Source organism: Salvelinus fontinalis, chromosome 22, assembly GCF_029448725.1.
Source record: "Salvelinus fontinalis isolate EN_2023a chromosome 22, ASM2944872v1, whole genome shotgun sequence".
Taxonomy (NCBI): Eukaryota; Metazoa; Chordata; class Actinopteri; order Salmoniformes; family Salmonidae; genus Salvelinus; species Salvelinus fontinalis.
The window spans coordinates 29,877,119-29,894,402 of record NC_074686.1 but is presented as its reverse complement, the minus strand read 5'-3'; the positions used below and the strand labels follow the sequence as shown (position 1 = coordinate 29,894,402).

At 43.4% G+C, this 17,284-nt stretch overlaps 1 long non-coding RNA gene and 1 pseudogene across 1 annotated transcript; both read left to right on the top strand.

The window, feature by feature from the left end:
- The first annotated feature begins 46 nt into the window (after positions 1-46).
- On the top strand, positions 47-6,691 carry LOC129820184 (uncharacterized). The gene is made up of 4 exons (XR_008754159.1): positions 47-501; positions 2,359-2,481; positions 2,599-2,717; positions 4,956-6,691. It is a non-coding gene; the product is annotated as an uncharacterized LOC129820184 (long non-coding RNA).
- A 9,297-nt stretch (positions 6,692-15,988) lies between these two features.
- The window catches only part of LOC129820338 (cytoplasmic dynein 1 intermediate chain 1-like), a 125,515-nt pseudogene continuing 124,219 nt past the window's right edge, over positions 15,989-17,284 (top strand).

Here is a 17,284-nt window from a genome sequence, read left to right as displayed (position 1 = left end):
TAGAAAGAAAGAAATATGTGCAAACAAAACAATATACAATAAAAAATATTAATGATTGTATTATATAAAAAACAGGTTTCGTTGAGTTAAATAATAGATGTAAATCTGAGAACGCCGTGTACCCGTACATTTTTCTAAATGGCCTGTAGATGGCGACATTGTAACAGCTAATTCAAAGCGGCACATTGCTCTGACAGGATGTGTAAGGAAAGAAGGTGGGATTTCCTCTGATATTCTGAAGGGGAGATGCTGCATAATGGCATGCACTTGTTTTATATTTGCTTTTGGTCATCTGGCGCGAATATGTTTAATTTTAGCCATTGACAGCAATACCATCTAAATTGAAACGACCTGTTTTTACTATACATCCGAGGTTTGTTGCTCCAATATCATTAGAGGAGGATAATAATGTGGTGATTTGCGGATGGTGTAGCAGTCGCGTGATACAGTATCTTTGCAAGTGACCATCATCATTATCATCCATAGGGAAAGAAAGAGCAGGTATGACAAGTCTTTACAAGGCAATAGAATAACTAATTGTATACATTTGTAGCATGTGTCATTTGCGTGGTGTTTCTGTATGGTTTTGGATAAAGGGAAGAAGAAGCGCACTGAAGAATGACGTCATTGCTAATGATACCCAATTTATCCTTTACCTTACCCACCTCAGTGCAGTACTGTAGGCATCATCACCATACTGTAGATCAGTGATTCTCAACCTTTTTCGGTTACTGTACCACCAACTAAATTTCGCTCTGCCTGGAGTACCCCCAACCCCCCATGTGCATTTTAAATACCCCCTGTAGATAGGCCAAGTACTCCCAGTGGTTCTAGCACCCAGGGTTTGTGAACCACTGCTATAGATAGTGTGTTAAGGCTCTGTCTAAGCATAGAATAGTAATATCTCAGGCTAGGTCTTCATGCATTGCCATTTTTTTCACCTTTTATTTAACCAGGTAGGCTAGTGGAGAACTAGTTGAGAACAAGTTCTCATTTACAACTGCGACCTGGCCAAGATAAAGCAAAGCAGTTCGACACTTACAACAATACAGAGTTACACATGGAAGAAACAAACATACAATCAATAATACAGTAGAAATATATATATACAGCATGTGCAAATGTGGTAGGATAAGAGAGGTAAGGCAATAAATAGGCCATGGTGGCAAAGTAATTACAATATAGCAATTAAACACTGGAATGGTAGGATGTGCAGAAGATGAATGTGCAAGTAGAGATACTGGGGTGTAAAGGAGCAAGATACATACAGTATGGGGATGAGGTAGATTGGATGGGCTATTTACTGATGAGCTATGTACAGGTGCAGTGATCTGTGAGCTGCTCTGACAGCTGGTGCTTTAAGCTAATGAGGAAGATATTAGTCTCCAGCTTCAGAGATTTTTGCAGTTCGTTCCCGTCATTGGCAGCAGAGAACTGTAAGGAGAGGCGGCCAAAGGAAGAATTGGCTTTGGGGGTGACCAGTGAGATATACCTGCTGGAGCGCGTGCTACGGGTGGGTGCTGCTATGGTGACCAGTGAGCTGAGATAAGGCGGGGCCTAGCCTAGCAGAGACTTGTAATTTTTGTTGTTGCTTATTTGACTATTTTTCTTAATTTAAATTGTATTGTTTTGTTAAGTATTTCAATAAAGTGTTACTTTACTTTATCCTCCATGTTTGTTCAGTACATATTTTATTTTTATGTAATTCCCTCCTGTGTGCTCAGCCCAGCATTCCCTTACCAAGGAGACATTTGCCTTCATCAATGATGCTGTCTATTTATGTCACATAAACTGTAGTTGGACATGTTTTGGAAGTATCAATTTGATGCAATGGCTTGCTTATGTTGTCATTGTCCTTTTACTATAATTTAATATTCACTTTTTTTTAATATTGTTCCCAAATTAGCCACACTTTGCCGTTGCATTGGTGACTTCAAGTGAAGTATGATTATTGAGTATTGACCCTACCACAATACATTGACAGGGAGATGCAGATAGATCATGTACTTAGACGTGGATGTCGATTAAGGCAGCCCTCCGCATCTCTCTGATTCAGAGGGGTTGGGTTAAATGCGGAAGACACATTTCAGTTGAATGCATTCAGTTGTACAACTGACTAGGTATCCCCCTTTCCTTTATTTAGCCCCTAAACTGTTATTTATTATAGAGCATGTTACAGGCCAAAAAGAAAGCAACTTAACTTCTACTGGGTGTGGCCTTAGGTTATCTAGGGCAGAACAGTAGGCATACTAACATCACCTAGAAAGACACCATCTTAAATTGTGACCATATTACAAAGGTACATTGCAATTACATTGTACATCCTTCTGTGACATTCCTTCTTTCCCGGCTCAATAGAAAACAATGGCGGACAAAAGTGACCTAAAAGCCCAGCTAGAGCGCAAAAAGCAGTGCCTAGCTCAGATCAGGGAGGAGAAGAAGAGGAAGGAGGAGGAGAGGAAGGAGGAAAGGAGGAAAAAAGTGAGTAGACACACTTGTTCAAGCTCATCCACGTCTGTCCATAGACAAAAACCTAATCCTACATCTCACTAACATACTATTACAAAGCTAATATAATGTGTATTTGTGTGTGTGTAGACAGACGCAGCAGAAGGCTGAAGCTGCCTCAGTGGACTCGGACCGTGACTTGGACCGGAAGCGCAGAGAGACAGAGGCTCTCCTACAGAGCATCGGCATCTCCCCAGAACCACCACTAGGTACACACACTGCACATCTCCCCAGAACCCCCACTAGGTACACAGATTAGCTCAACTCAAATTAGCACGTCACACACAGTTATTCACTTGATGTAGAAATTACCACCAACTCATAGTAGTAAAATTACTAGAATGGGCATTGCGCATCAGACCACAGCAATTTGTATGCTCCAGAAATTATATTTCTATGCACTAAATCCAGTAGATGATGAGCCAGGATGGAGCAAATGGAATGTTATGTCTATATTATCATCTACATACTATACATCTACAAGTCAGCAGTGTACTGCATGTCTGCTACTATTTGATTGCATGCAAAAATATTTGCAAGTTTTACTTTTACTCATCTCTAATTTAAATCTGTAATCATGATTATGATCATTATCTGTTTCACATTTCACTGTTCTATTTCTTCACAATGTCTATTGCAAAATAAATGCAAATGTTTTGAACTGACATGAGTATAGTATATCTTAAAAATGCATACCATTAATTTAATTTATGTGAAAGTTCATCCTTCATGTTTTGCACATTCTAGCCTAGGCAGCCACTGGTATTAACGTTACACTCGTGTCCCCCGGCGACCGGTTTGTACATAAAACATCCTCAATTCAGGCTGCAAAGGCATCGGTTTCCTCCTTAACTAGTTTTAATGGCGTGCTGCCGGGGGAAAAAAATTCGAAAAAGATGCATACTGTCTTAATAAAACACAATTTTCCCACCACCTTGCTAGAGGGGCTAATGCTACTTCCTGACGTTGCACCCCACTTTCAGCCAGGGGTAAACAACATATTTCTGCAACCTGATTGGCTGAAAATCGGAAAATAGTTTTATCTTAAGACAGTACATATCTTTTTTCTCGTTTTATTCTGTCGGCACGCCATTAAAGCTAGTTATGGAGAAAACCGATGCATTTGCAGCCTGATTGGAGGATGTTTTAAGTACAAACCGGTCGCCGGGGGAAACGAGTGTATTACTGGCTGGGCAGATAAAGCCTAGACGATAGTGGCGGTCTGGCGTCCACGAGTGGCTGCCTAGGCTATGCACATAATCTCAAATTAATTTCTAACCATATCATACATATCCCATTTCATCTTTCCCATGTTTTTTAAATGTATTTATTTCCTCACTTGTGGCTTAGTATTATATTAGTACTTCATCTATGCCCAGGTGTTTCCCCAAGCCCATGATATTGAGGTAGATTTATTGTATGCAAATACATTTGGAGAACATCCACATTTCATATTGAAATGATGGGCTTAACAACAGTTGAAAACATATCTCACTACCCAAATACAGTGGTGGAAAAAGCACCCAATTGTCATACTTGAGTAAAAGTAAAGATACATTCATTGATAATTTCTCAAGTAAAAGTGAAAGTCACCCAGTAAAATACTACTTGAGTAAAAGTCTAATCGTTTTTGGTTTTAAATATACTTAAGTATCAAAAGTAAATGTAATCTCTAAAATATATAAAGTTTCAAAGTAAAAGTATAAATCATTTCAAATTCCTTATACAAACCAGTCAGTACAATTTTCTTGTTTTATTTATTTACAGATAGTCAGGGACACTCTCCAAAACGCAGAAATAATTTACAAACGAAGCATTTGTGTTTAGTGAGTCCATCAGATCAGAGGCAGTAGGGATGACCAGGCATGTTCTCTTGATAAGTGTGTGAATTAGACCATTTTCCTGTCCTGCTAAGCATTCAAAATGTAACGAGTACTTTTGGATGTCAGGGAAAATGTATGGAGTAAAAAGTACATTATTTTCTTTAGGAATGTAGTGAGGTAAAGTAGTCAAACATATCAATAGTGAAGTGCAGATACCCCAAAAAACAACTTAAGTAGTACTTTAAAGTATTTTTACTAAAGTATTTTACACCACTGCCCAAATACTGTACATGTAAAAAGGTATTTGTCAATGTTCTCTAGTGGTACAAATTTGTAACAACATCCTATTGCAATATTACTTTTTGGTTATTGTACAAGAGTGGCTTTTGTTAATTAACCTACCAATGAAAGCCATTATTGCTTTGACTTGAACGGTAAATGAGCAATCCATTTGACTTTCTGTCCCGTTTTTTTATTTTATCATTATTTTTCATCACTCATTTGCTTTTAACCATTTCATCCTGTTTTTACTTTTGGGCACGTCTCTCATTGGCATTGCTTGGGTTGACCAGTCAATCCGCTGCAACCTTTTAATGTTGGAAACGTGTTAATTTCATTATTTAGTTCCGATCCCCATGTCCCCATCCAAATCAGTGAGCCGACACAGCACCCCCAGTGAGACGAGAAGCCAGGACTCAGCCGATGGGGCCGCAGCCGGCAGGTAGGCAGCCATCTTGTTTATATTACTGTTATTATACTGCATTTTTAAACAATCAGCATTCAGGATTAGACCCACCCGTTGTATAATTAAGTGATAATGCCCGAGAAGCCAGTGTTTAGATTATTTATTGGCACAGGTGTTGTAGGCCCAAGACTAAGTCATAGATTTAGCCGGTGGTAACTTGTGGAATAGACACCGGCTGGAATGCGGTTTTAACCAATCAGCATTCAGGATTAGACCCACCCATTGTATAATTTACTGTAACATATGGTTGAGTTGGAGTTACTGACCCAAACTAGGGCCAGGCCAAGATAAACTGGAATATTGACTAGATGATAATATAATGAGTATGGTTCTTAACATCCCTGATGTGATGGATGATTTCTGAAAGAAAATCCTTGACTGTTTAGATTCAGTAGTATTAAAGTAGTATTACTGTAGTATTATAGTGCCCCTTTGGCTTTAAGGAATGCTACACGTAAAATGCATCATATGATGCATTAAGGCTAGTTTTTGCTCTACTGACAGTACTTTATCTTGAAAACCTGACTGCTGACATGCACAATTTTGGGGGATTGACTAATTGTCAAATACTTAAAGATAGTTTTAATGATCTGGTGGTTGTAGTAAAGTGACCAAACACTTTATGAGCATACAATGTATCTGTGCTTCTAGCTCTCTTACTCTGACCAATATCTGGCTTTGTCTCTTTGTATGGGACCTGCAGGTATAGGTAAGGACCAATGTCAATGAGTGTGTTGTGGCTTGTAGCTGCAGGTTTTGATACAACGCATGTTACTGTCATTCATCTCATTCTATCACAACATTAACACAATTCACAAGTCAACATTTCATCTCTAAACTGCTTGATGTGAGAAATTATATTTAGATGTAACTTGGCATATCAAAACTCAAGGAATTTATGCATAACTTCTCATGTTACTTTAGTTTTATGCTGTTTTAAGTTCCAATACAAATTTGTAGGAAAAGATAATTCTCTAAATGGTTAACTTTTCAGAGACCATCCTTGGCCACAAAATGTCTTCCAAGTCCTGTACATTCTAGAATGCTCTGTAATGCTCAACTTGATGCACATAAATCAACTCTCACTTCTTTAAAGATGCAGCCTAATCATAAGTCACACAGTGATATGAGGACGATTGATCTAGTTTCTGCCATCTGCACCCATAGCCAGCAGACAGGTCCATAATTAAGACACTATAATGTACTGGCAGCTGGCTTTGCGGGAAAGGCAGTGAGCCCAATGTGACATGTGACACTCACTCAGGTGCTGTCACTGCTCTCCTCAGGAAGCCAAGGCTACGTTCTCAGGCGTCATGCACTGCTGCAACCCATGTATTATACATGCTTACAACTGAATGTGTCATCATAGCTCATGTTCAGCTCTTTCTCACACACCAAACCAACACTGGTCCAATTGTGTCAGATTTCTGTCACTGAGAAGAACCGCTAGAACTGCAATAGAATATAATCTCTATCAATCATTATTTGACTCTGTCATCTGGTAGCTAAGCAGGCTGCCATTGCCGAGGTGAATACAGTGAGTTTCAGAGGCGGCTGGTGTTTGCATATATAAGAGGACAGAGTCATTGCTATGGCTGGAATGGAATAAATGGAACGTTATTACATTTACATTACATTTAAGTCATTTAGCAGACGCTCTTATCCAGAGCGACTTACAAATTGGTGCATTCACCTTATGACATCCAGTGGAACAGCCACTTTACAATAGTGCATCTAGATCTTTTAAGGGGGGGGGGGGGGCAGAAGGATTGCTTTATCCTATCCTAGGTATTCCTTGAAGAGGTGGGGTTTCAGGTGTCTCCGGAAGGTGGTGATTGACTCCGCTGTCCTGGCGTCGTGAGGGAGTTTGTTCCACCATTGGGGTGCCAGAGCAGCGAACAGTTTTGACTGGGCTGAGCGGGAACTGTACTTCCTCAGTGGTAGGGAGGCGAGCAGGCCAGAGGTGGATGAACGCAGTGCCCTTGTTTGGGTGTAGGGCCTGATCAGAGCCTGAAGGTACTGAGGTGCCGTTCCCCTCACAGCTCCGTAGGCAAGCACCATGGTCTTGTAGCGGATGCGAGCTTCAACTGGAAGCCAGTGGAGAGAGCGGAGGAGCGGGGTGGCGTGAGAGAACTTGGGAAGGTTGAACACCAGACGGGCTGCGGCGTTCTGGATGAGTTGTAGGGGTTTAATGGCACAGGCAGGGAGCCCAGCCAACAGCGAGTTGCAGTAATCCAGACGGGAGATGACAAGTGCCTGGATTAGGACCTGCGCCGCTTCCTGTGTGAGGCAGGGTCGTACTCTGCGGATGTTGTAGAGCATGAACCTACAGGAACGGGCCACCGCCTTGATGTTGGTGGAGAACGACAGGGTGTTGTCCAGGATCACGCCAAGGTTCTTAGCGCTCTGGGAGGAGGACACAATGGAGTTGTCAACCGTGATGGCGAGATCATGGAACGGACAGTCCTTCCCCGGGAGGAAGAGCAGCTCCGTCTTGCCGAGGTTCAGCTTGAGGTGGTGATCCGTCATCCACACTGATATGTCTGCCAGACATGCAGAGATGCGATTCGCCACCTGGTCATCAGAAGGGGGAAAGGAGAAGATTAATTGTGTGTCGTCTGCATAGCAATGATAGGAGAGACCATGTGAGGTTATGACAGAGCCAAGTGACTTGGTGTATAGCGAGAATAGGAGAGGGCCTAGAACAGAGCCCTGGGGGACACCAGTGGTGAGAGCGCGTGGTGAGGAGACAGATTCTCGCCACGCCACCTGGTAGGAGCGACCTGTCAGGTAGGACGCAATCCAAGCGTGGGCCGCGCCGGAGATGCCCAACTCGGAGAGGGTGGAGAGGAGGATCTGATGGTTCACAGTATCGAAGGCAGCCGATAGGTCTAGAAGGATGAGAGCAGAGGAGAGAGAGTTAGCTTTAGCAGTGCGGAGCGCCTCCGTGATACAGAGAAGAGCAGTCTCAGTTGAGTGACTAGTCTTGAAACCTGACTGATTTGGATCAAGAAGGTCATTCTGAGAGAGGTAGCAGGAGAGCTGGCCAAGGACGGCACGTTCAAGAGTTTTGGAGAGAAAAGAAAGAAGGGATACTGGTCTGTAGTTGTTGACATCGGAGGGATCGAGTGTAGGTTTTTTCAGAAGGGGTGCAACTCTCGCTCTCTTGAAGACGGAAGGGACGTAGCCAGCGGTCAAGGATGAGTTGATGAGCGAGGTGAGGTAAGGTAGAAGGTCTCCGGAAATGGTCTGGAGAAGAGAGGAGGGGATAGGGTCAAGCGGGCAGGTTGTTGGGCGGCCGGCCGTCACAAGACGCGAGATTTCATCTGGAGAGAGAGGGGAGAAAGAGGTCAAAGCACAGGGTTGGGCAGTGTGAGCAGAACCAGCGGTGTCGTTTGACTTAGCAAACGAGGATCGGATGTCGTCGACCTTCTTTTCAAAATGGTTGACGAAGTCGTCTGCAGAGAGGGAGGAGGGGGGGGGAGGGGGAGGAGGATTCAAGAGGGAGGAGAAGGTGGCAAAGAGCTTCCTAGGGTTAGAGGCAGATGCTTGGAATTTAGAGTGGTAGAAAGTGGCTTTAGCAGCAGAGACAGAAGAGGAAAATGTAGAGAGGAGGGAGTGAAAGGATGCCAGGTCCGCGGGGAGGCGAGTTTTCCTCCATTTCCGGCTCGGCTGCCCGGAGCCCTGTTCTGTGAGCTCGCAATGAGTCGTCGAGCCACGGAGCGGGAGGGGAGGACCGAGCCGGCCTGGAGGATAGGGGACATAGAGAGTCAAAGGATGCAGAAAGGGAGGAGAGGAGGGTTGAGGAGGCAGAATCAGGAGATAGGTTGGAGAAGGTTTGGGCAGAGGGAAGAGATGATAGGATGGAAGAGGAGAGAGTAGCGGGGGAGAGAGAGCGGAGGTTGGGACGGCGCGATACCATCCGAGTAGGGGCAGTGTGGGAAGTGTTGGATGAGAGCGAGAGGGAAAAGGATACAAGGTAGTGGTCGGAGACTTGGAGGGGAGTTGCAATGAGGTTAGTGGAAGAACAGCATCTAGTAAAGATGAGGTCAAGCGTATTGCCTGCCTTGTGAGTAGGGGGGGAAGGTGAGAGGGTGAGGTCAAAAGAGGAGAGGAGTGGAAAGAAGGAGGCAGAGAGAAATGAGTCGAAGGTAGACATGGGGAGGTTAAAGTCACCCAGAACTGTGAGAGGTGAGCCGTCCTCAGGAAAGGAGCTTATCAAGGCATCAAGCTCATTGATGAACTCTCCAAGGGAACCTGGAGGGCGATAAATGATAAGGATGTTAAGCTTGAAAGGGCTGGTAACTGTGACAGCATGGAATTCAAAGGAGGCGATAGACAGATGGGTAAGGGGAGAAAGAGAGAATGACCACTTGGGAGAGATGAGGATAACGGTGCCACCACCCCGCTGACCAGAAGGTCTCGGGGTGTGCGAGAACACGTGGGCAGACGAAGAGAGAGCAGTAGGAGTAGCAGTGTTATCTGTGGTGAGCCATGTTTCCGTCAGTGCCAGGAAGTCGAGGGACTGGAGGGACGCATAGGCTGAGATGAGCTCTGCCTTGTTGGCCGCAGATCGGCAGTTCCAGAGGCTACCGGAGACCTGGAACTCCACGTGGGTCGTGCGGGCTGGGACCACCAGGTTAGGGTGGGCGCGGCCACGCGGTGTGAAGCGTTTGTATGGTCTGTGCAGAGAGGAGAGAACTGGGATAGACAGACACATGGTTGACAGGCTACAGAAGAGGCTACGCTAATGCAAAGGAGATTAGAATGACAAGTGGGCTACACGTCTCGAATGTTCAGAAAGTTAAGCTTACGTTGCAAAAATAAAATAAAATAAAATACAAGATCTTATTGACTAAAATGATATAGTACTGCTGGCTGGTGAAGTAGCCTGGCTAGCAGTGGCTACGTTGTTGAAAGTGAAGCTGGCTAGGTAACCTCGACAATTTCACTAAATTTCTCTAAACTACACAATTATCATGGATACAAGGACAGCAAAGACAACTAGCTAACACTACGCTAATCAAGTCGTTCCGTTGTAATGTAAGTTTCTACAGTGCTGCTATTCGGTAGAAGTTGGCTAGCTAGCAGTGTTGGCTAGGTAGGAGGACGGCAGCGCGGCAGGCGAAAAATAGCTGGCTAGCTAACCGATAATTACTCAAAGCTACACAATTATCTTAGATACAAAGATAGCAAAGAAAACTATGTAGCTAGCTAACACTACACAAGTCAAGTCGTTCCGTTGTAATGTAATCGTTTCTACAGTGCTGCTAATCGGTGGCTAGCTGGCTAGCTAGCAGGGTTGACTACGTTACGTTACGTTACGTTAGGGCGAGAATACCTGGCTAGCGAACCTCAGCGAACCTTCATAACTACACAATTATCACCGATACAAAGACGGCTATGTAGCCAGCTAAGTAGCTAGCTAAGATCGAACAAATACAAATCAAAGATAGCAAAGACAACTGTGTAGTCAGCCAACACTACACTGAAACACATCGAACACATCGAACACATGGAAACCTACAATGAACCTGTCCTCCTATATGTCCACCCAACAGCCTCCTCTGGTGTGTGAGGCTGCTGTCCCCATTAGGCATGATGTGTTGGTCATCGTGACGGTGTCCCATGTTGAGTGTGTCCATTTATGACTGTGTCCCATCTCAGGTCAGCGTTGTCTGGCATTAGTAAGCATCAGGCTCAGAGCGACAGGTAACATTTTCTACTCAAAGCAAGCAATGGCCCAAGCTTGTTGCCTACAGACAAGACACACAAACAGACAGACAGAAAGACACAGTGATACAGACAGGAAAAAAATATTATGGCAGGTGTGTTGTTCCTTACCTCCTGGGTGACTGCTGCCTGACGCCCGCTGTTTCCCTAAATCACTGGCTTGAAAGATTTCTATTTGCATGGTTCAATGGAAATCATTTCTCTGTGATGGGACTGAGAATACAGTCCTTTAGGGTGTCATCCCAGTTCAGACAGTCAGTCTGTCAGGGCGGGCGACGCGGTTGATGCTTTACCGCGCTCTACTGGCATTATGCGTCCGTTAAAGTGGTAATGGACATGTTCACCATTCCTGAAAGGTATTATTGAGAAGTTTAGCGGGTCAAAAACGCTAGCTACCCTGTCACAATTTGCACTTTGGGGGAGAACTTTAGAGAAAGCTCCAGTTTGTTTATACTGTAAAGAGGCCTGAATGATTGTTCCACAAACAAAAGCAAACACAGCTTTATCATGAATGATATATAAATATAATATATTCTTAATACATGACACATTGGTGTCACATACAGTACCAATCGAAAGTTTGGACATACAAGGTATTTTCTTATTTTTTTTTAAACTATTTTCTACATTGTAGAATAATAGTGAAGACATCAAAACTATGAAATAACACATGGAATCATGTAGTAACCCCAAAAAGTTTTAAACAAATCAAAATAGATTTTACATTTGAGATTCTTCAAAGTAGACACCCTTTGCCTTGATGACAGCTTTGCACACTCTTGGCATTCTCTCAACCAGCTTCGTGAGGTAGTCACCTGGAATACATTTCACTTAACAGGTGTGCCTTGTTCAAAGTTAATTTGTGGAATTTCTTTCCTTCTTAATGCGATTGAGCATCAGTTGTGTTGTGACAATCACGAAGTGAAACTAAAACAGGACAAAACAATAAAGACTACAATGACCGAACAGCTTCGATGTGCAAACTCCCTGCACACAAACAAAAACAAAGCTGTCATCAATGCAAAGGGTGGCTACTTTGAAGAATCTAAAATAAAAAAATATGTTTTGATTTGTTTAACACTTTTTTTGTTTACTAAACGCAGCAAAAAAATAAACGTCCTCTCACTGTCAACTGCGTATATTTTCAGCGAACTTAACATGTGTAAATATTTGTATGAACATAAAAACATTCAACTGAGACATAAACTGAACATGTTCCACAGACATGTGACTAACAGAAATGGAATAATGTGTCCCTGAACAAAGGGAGGGGGTCAAAATAAAACATAACAATCAGTATCTGGTGTGACCACCAGCTGCATTAAGTACTGCAGTGCATCTCCTCCTCGTGGCCTGCACCAGATATGCCAGTTCTTGCTGTGAGATGTTACCCCACTCTTCCACCAAGGCACCTGCAAGTTCCCGGACATTTCTGGGGGGAATGGCCCTAGCCCTCACCCTCCAATCCAACAGGTCCCAGATGTGCTCAGTGGGATTGAGATCCGGGCTCTTTGCTGGCCAAGGCAGAACACTGACATTCCTGTCTTGCAGGAAATCATGCACAGAACGAGCAGTATGACTGGTGGCATTGTCTTGCTGGAGGGTCATTTCAGGATGAGCCTGCAGGAAGGGTACCACATGAGGGAGGAGGATGTCTTCCCTGTAACGTACAGCGTTGAGATTGCCTGCAATGACAACAAGCTCAGTCCAATGATGCTGTGACACACCGCCCCAGACCACGACGGACCCTCCACCTCCAAATCGATCCCGCTCCAGAGTACAGGCCTCGGTGTAATGCTCATTCCTCAGACGATAAACGCAAATCTGACCATCTTCCCTGGTGAGACAAAATCGCGACTTGTCAGTGAAGAACACTTTTTGCCAGTCCTGTCTGGTCTGTTCCAGCGACGGTGGGTTTGTGCCCATAGGCGACGTTGTTGCCTGTGATGTCTGGTGAGGACCTGCCTTACAACAGGCCCACAAGCCCTCAGTCCAGCCTCTCAGCCTATTGCGGACAGTCTGTGTACTGATGGAGAGATTGTGTGTTCCTGGTGTAACTCGGGCAGTTGTTGTTGCCATCCTGTACATGTCCCGCATGTGTGTGGTGTTCGGATGTACCGATCCTGTGCAGGTGTTGTTACACTTGGTCTACCACTGCGAGGACGATTAGTTGTCCGTCCTGTCTCCCTGTAGTGCTGTAGTCCCTGTAGTGCTGTCTTAGGCGTCTCACAGTACGGACATTGCAATTTATTGCCCTGGCTACATCTGCAGTCCTCATGCCTCCTTGCAGCATGCCTAAGGCCCGTTCACGCAGATGAGCAGGGACCCTGGGGATCTTTCTTTTGGTGTTTTTCAGAGTCAGTAGAAAGGCCTCTTTAGTGTCCTAAGTTTTCATAACTGTGACCTTAATTGCCTGCCGTCTGTAAGCTGTTAGTGTCTTAACCACCATTTCACATGTTCATTCATTGTTTATGGTTCATTGAACAAGCATGGGAAACAGTGTTTAAACCCTTTACAATGAAGATCTGTGAATTTATTTGGATTTTTACGAATTTTTACAAATTATCTTTGAAAGACAGGGTCCTGAAAAAGGGACGTTTCTTTTTTTTCTGAGTTTACATTATTCCATATGTGTTATTTCATAGTGTTGATGTCTTCACTATTATTCTACAATGTTGAAAAGAGTAAAAAATAAAGAAAAACCCTTAAATGAGTAGGTGTGTCCAAACTTTTGACTGGTACTGTATGTCATAGAACTGCTTTCATATAGTGAATGTGATTGTGTACATGTATTGTGCCTTGTGTATGATACGTCAAGATGCATACATTGTGCGCTGGTGAAATGTATTGTTGGCATAAACTGGCATATATGAAAGATGGTAATACAACACAACTGTTTGTAAAGCTTCTGGCACCCTGTGCCTCATTTCACTATTGTGTTGCATTGTGTCCAACATAATAGTATTTTATATTTGTCTTGTCCCTTTGGATTCTGCAGAACCGATAATTCACATTTCTACACGTTTGCATATCTTGCCATAATCATATAATACCTCATACATTGTGGGTCACCAAGTGTTGTTTTTCCATACATAGTTATTAATCCATTTTCATATTTCCCATGACATGTTGTAAAAATGTTGTACATTTGTCCCACCATAACTTAAATGTTATCTTCCTCAAATAGATATTCTGATATTTTGTCAAGAATCTATAACAGGGATATAATATATATATATTATATATATATATACAGTTGAAGTCGGAAGTTTACATACACCTTAGCCAAATACATTTAAACTCAGTTTTTCACAATTCCTGACATTTAATCCTAGTAAAAATTCCCTGTCTTGGGTCAGTTAGGATCACCACTTTATTTTAAGAATGTGAAATGTCAGAATAATAGTAGAGAGAATGATTTATTTCAGATTTTATTTCTTTCATCACATTCCCAGTGGGTCAGAAGTTTACATTTAGTCAATTAGTATTTGGTAGCATTGCCTTTAAATGATTTAACATGGGTCAAACATTACGGGTAGCCTTCCACAAGATTCCCACAATAAGTTGGGTGAATTTTGGCCCATTCCTCCTGACAGAGCTGGTGTAACTGAGTCAGGTTTGTAGGCCTCCTTGCTCGCACACACTTTTTCAGTTCTGCCCACAAATTTTCTATAGGTTGAGGTCAGGGCTTTGTGATGGCCAATGCAATACCTTGACTTTGTTGTCCTTAAGCCATTTTGCCACAACTTTGGAAGCATGCTTGGGGTCATTGTCCATTTGGAAGACCCATTTGCGACCAAGCTTTAACTTTCTGACTGATGTCTTGAGATGTTGCTTCAATATATCCACATAATTTTCCATCCTCATGATGCCATCTATTTTGTGAAGTGCACCAGCCCCTCCTGCAGCAAAGCACCCCCACAACATGCTGCTGCCACCCCCGTGCTTCACGGTTGGGATGGTGTTCTTCGGCTTGCAAGCCTCCCCCTTTTACCTCCAAACATAACGATGGTCATTATGGCCAAACAGTTCTATTTTTGTTTCATCAGACCAAAGGATTTTTCTCCAAAAATTACAATCATTGTCCCCATGTGCAGTTGCAAACCGTAGTCTGTCTTTTTTATGGCGGTTTTGGAGCAGTGGCTTCTTCCTTGCTGAGCAGCCTTTCAGGTTATGTCGATATAGGACTCGTTTTACTGTGGATATAGATACTTTTGTACCTGTTTCCTCCAGCATCTTCACAAGGTCATTTGCTGTTGTTCTGGGATTGATTTGCACTTTTCGCACCAAAGTACGTTCATCTCTAGGAGACAGAACGCGTCTCCTTCCTGAGCGGTATGACGGCTGCGTGGTCCCATGGTGTTTATACTTGCGTACTATTGTTTATATAGATGAACGTGGTACCTTCAGGCATTTGTAAATTGCTCCCAAGTATGAACCAGACTTGTGGAGGTCTACACATTTTTTTCTGAGGTCTTGGCTGATTTCTTTTGATTTTCCCATGATGTCAAGCAAAGAGGCACTGAGTTTGAAGGTAGGCCTTGAAATACATCCACAGATACACCTCCAATTGACTCAAATGATGTCAATTAGACTGTCAGAAGCTTCTAAAGCCATGACATCCTTTTCTGGAAATTTCCAAGCTGTTTAAAGGCCAGTCAACTTAGTGTATGTAAACTTCTGACCCACTGGAATTGCGATACAGTGAATTATATGTGAAATTGTCTGTAAACAATTGTTGGAAAAATGACTTGTGTCATGCACAAAGTAGATGTCCTGACAGACCCTCCAAAACTACAGTTTGTTAACAAGAAATGTGTGGAGTGGTTGAAAAACGAGTTTTAAGGACTCCAACCTAACTGTATGTAAACTTCCGACCTCAACTCTGTGTGTGTATGTAGATGTGTATATTTACACATTTAAAAATGTTACCATTTTCCACATTGAATTGCCCAACAGTCATGTCCCCTTGTTACAACAAATGATTATGTTTTCCCTGTGTCTCAATGTTGTTGCATGTGTATTTGTGTCTAAAGTTATTCCGTTGTGTGTGTGTGTAGTTTGTCAATTCTGTTGAAATTCAGTCAATCAAGGAATTTATTTGAAATTCCAAATCAAGAATGGAAAAATCCTAATTGAAAAGAAATGGCACTTATCTGTGAGTTACTGCAGTGGCTAACCTCCTAACCTGGCATGTGTTTTCCCTTCCTCCCTTGCGCCCCCTTCTGCCCACCCGAGGACCCTGCAGTGGGACACTGACCCCTCTGTTCTGCAGCTGCAGGCTGACTCTGAGCTAGGGTACTTACCGCTTCCTCTCCTCTCTCCTTCTTTTTTTCCTTCTCTTTATCCTTGCTCCTCTTGGGGCTGTGTGGTTCAATCAGAACGGCTGTCTGAACACCAGGGGCGTATTCAGAGATGTGAAACACGCAGAACATTGCAGATAGAAATGCCATGTACAGAGCTCCTACTTGAGTCCTTACTCGACATGTCATATTGACATGTCTGCTCTACGCAGGTGTGCAACTTTCACTGAGAACGGGTGGGACGGACACATTCTGATATTGCATTTATTATTGGAATGTGATACAAAACGAGGCCACTGTGATTTAGGACCATGCGGACGCCTCCGAGCGGTCGGGTAGGCTGTTTGGAGTGTTTATCCCCCACTTGTAAAACCAAAGTTTTCACATCTCTCACATCTCTGAATATTCCACAACATTATGCCCTACTGAATAAAGCACCGATGAGGTACTGCAGACATAAATGGAGTGAATCACCCTATTAAATGTCCCAGTGTGATGCTCTGTGACCCACTACTTCCTGTCTGTCTCCATCCAGGCGCAGGATGCATAGCTTGGGGGCGTCTAAGATCACAGAGGTAGACTTCCTACCCAGAGAGGTGGTGTCGTACTGCAAAGAGACTCAGACGGCCATCACCCATCTGTCTGAGGGTGAGTGTGTAAGGTGAGCATGTGTGAGCGTGCGCCTGTGTACGTGTGTGCGTGCCTGTGAGTATTTTATCATTACCGTTCTCTCGATTGCTCCCTCTCTATAACCTTCTCTCTAAAAAAAACAACATACACTTTTAAATGTTTTTATGATTCCAATAAAACCATCTGAAAGCAGAGTCCACATTAATCTGATCGTCATTACTGCTGTAGTGTGCTTTACCACCTGCTTTGAAAACCTGGAGCGCTTTAAATCCATTTGACCGACACAGCCCTCCATATCCTGAGAGAGAGAGGGAGGGGGGAGAGAGAGAGAGCTTGAGAGACAGAGCAGGAGGGTTTTTAAAAGAGATGCCTGCCAGCCTGCCTGCTTGTCAGTGTCTACTACTAGCTGCCTGAGTTATAGAGAACAGACAACACATTGACTGCTCTAGGTGGAAGCAGACTGATTGTCTGGGGGTAATACAAGATGGCTGCCGCTGTCAGAGGAGAGGAGCATCACCTGGAATAGTGCCTGACTCTCCCGC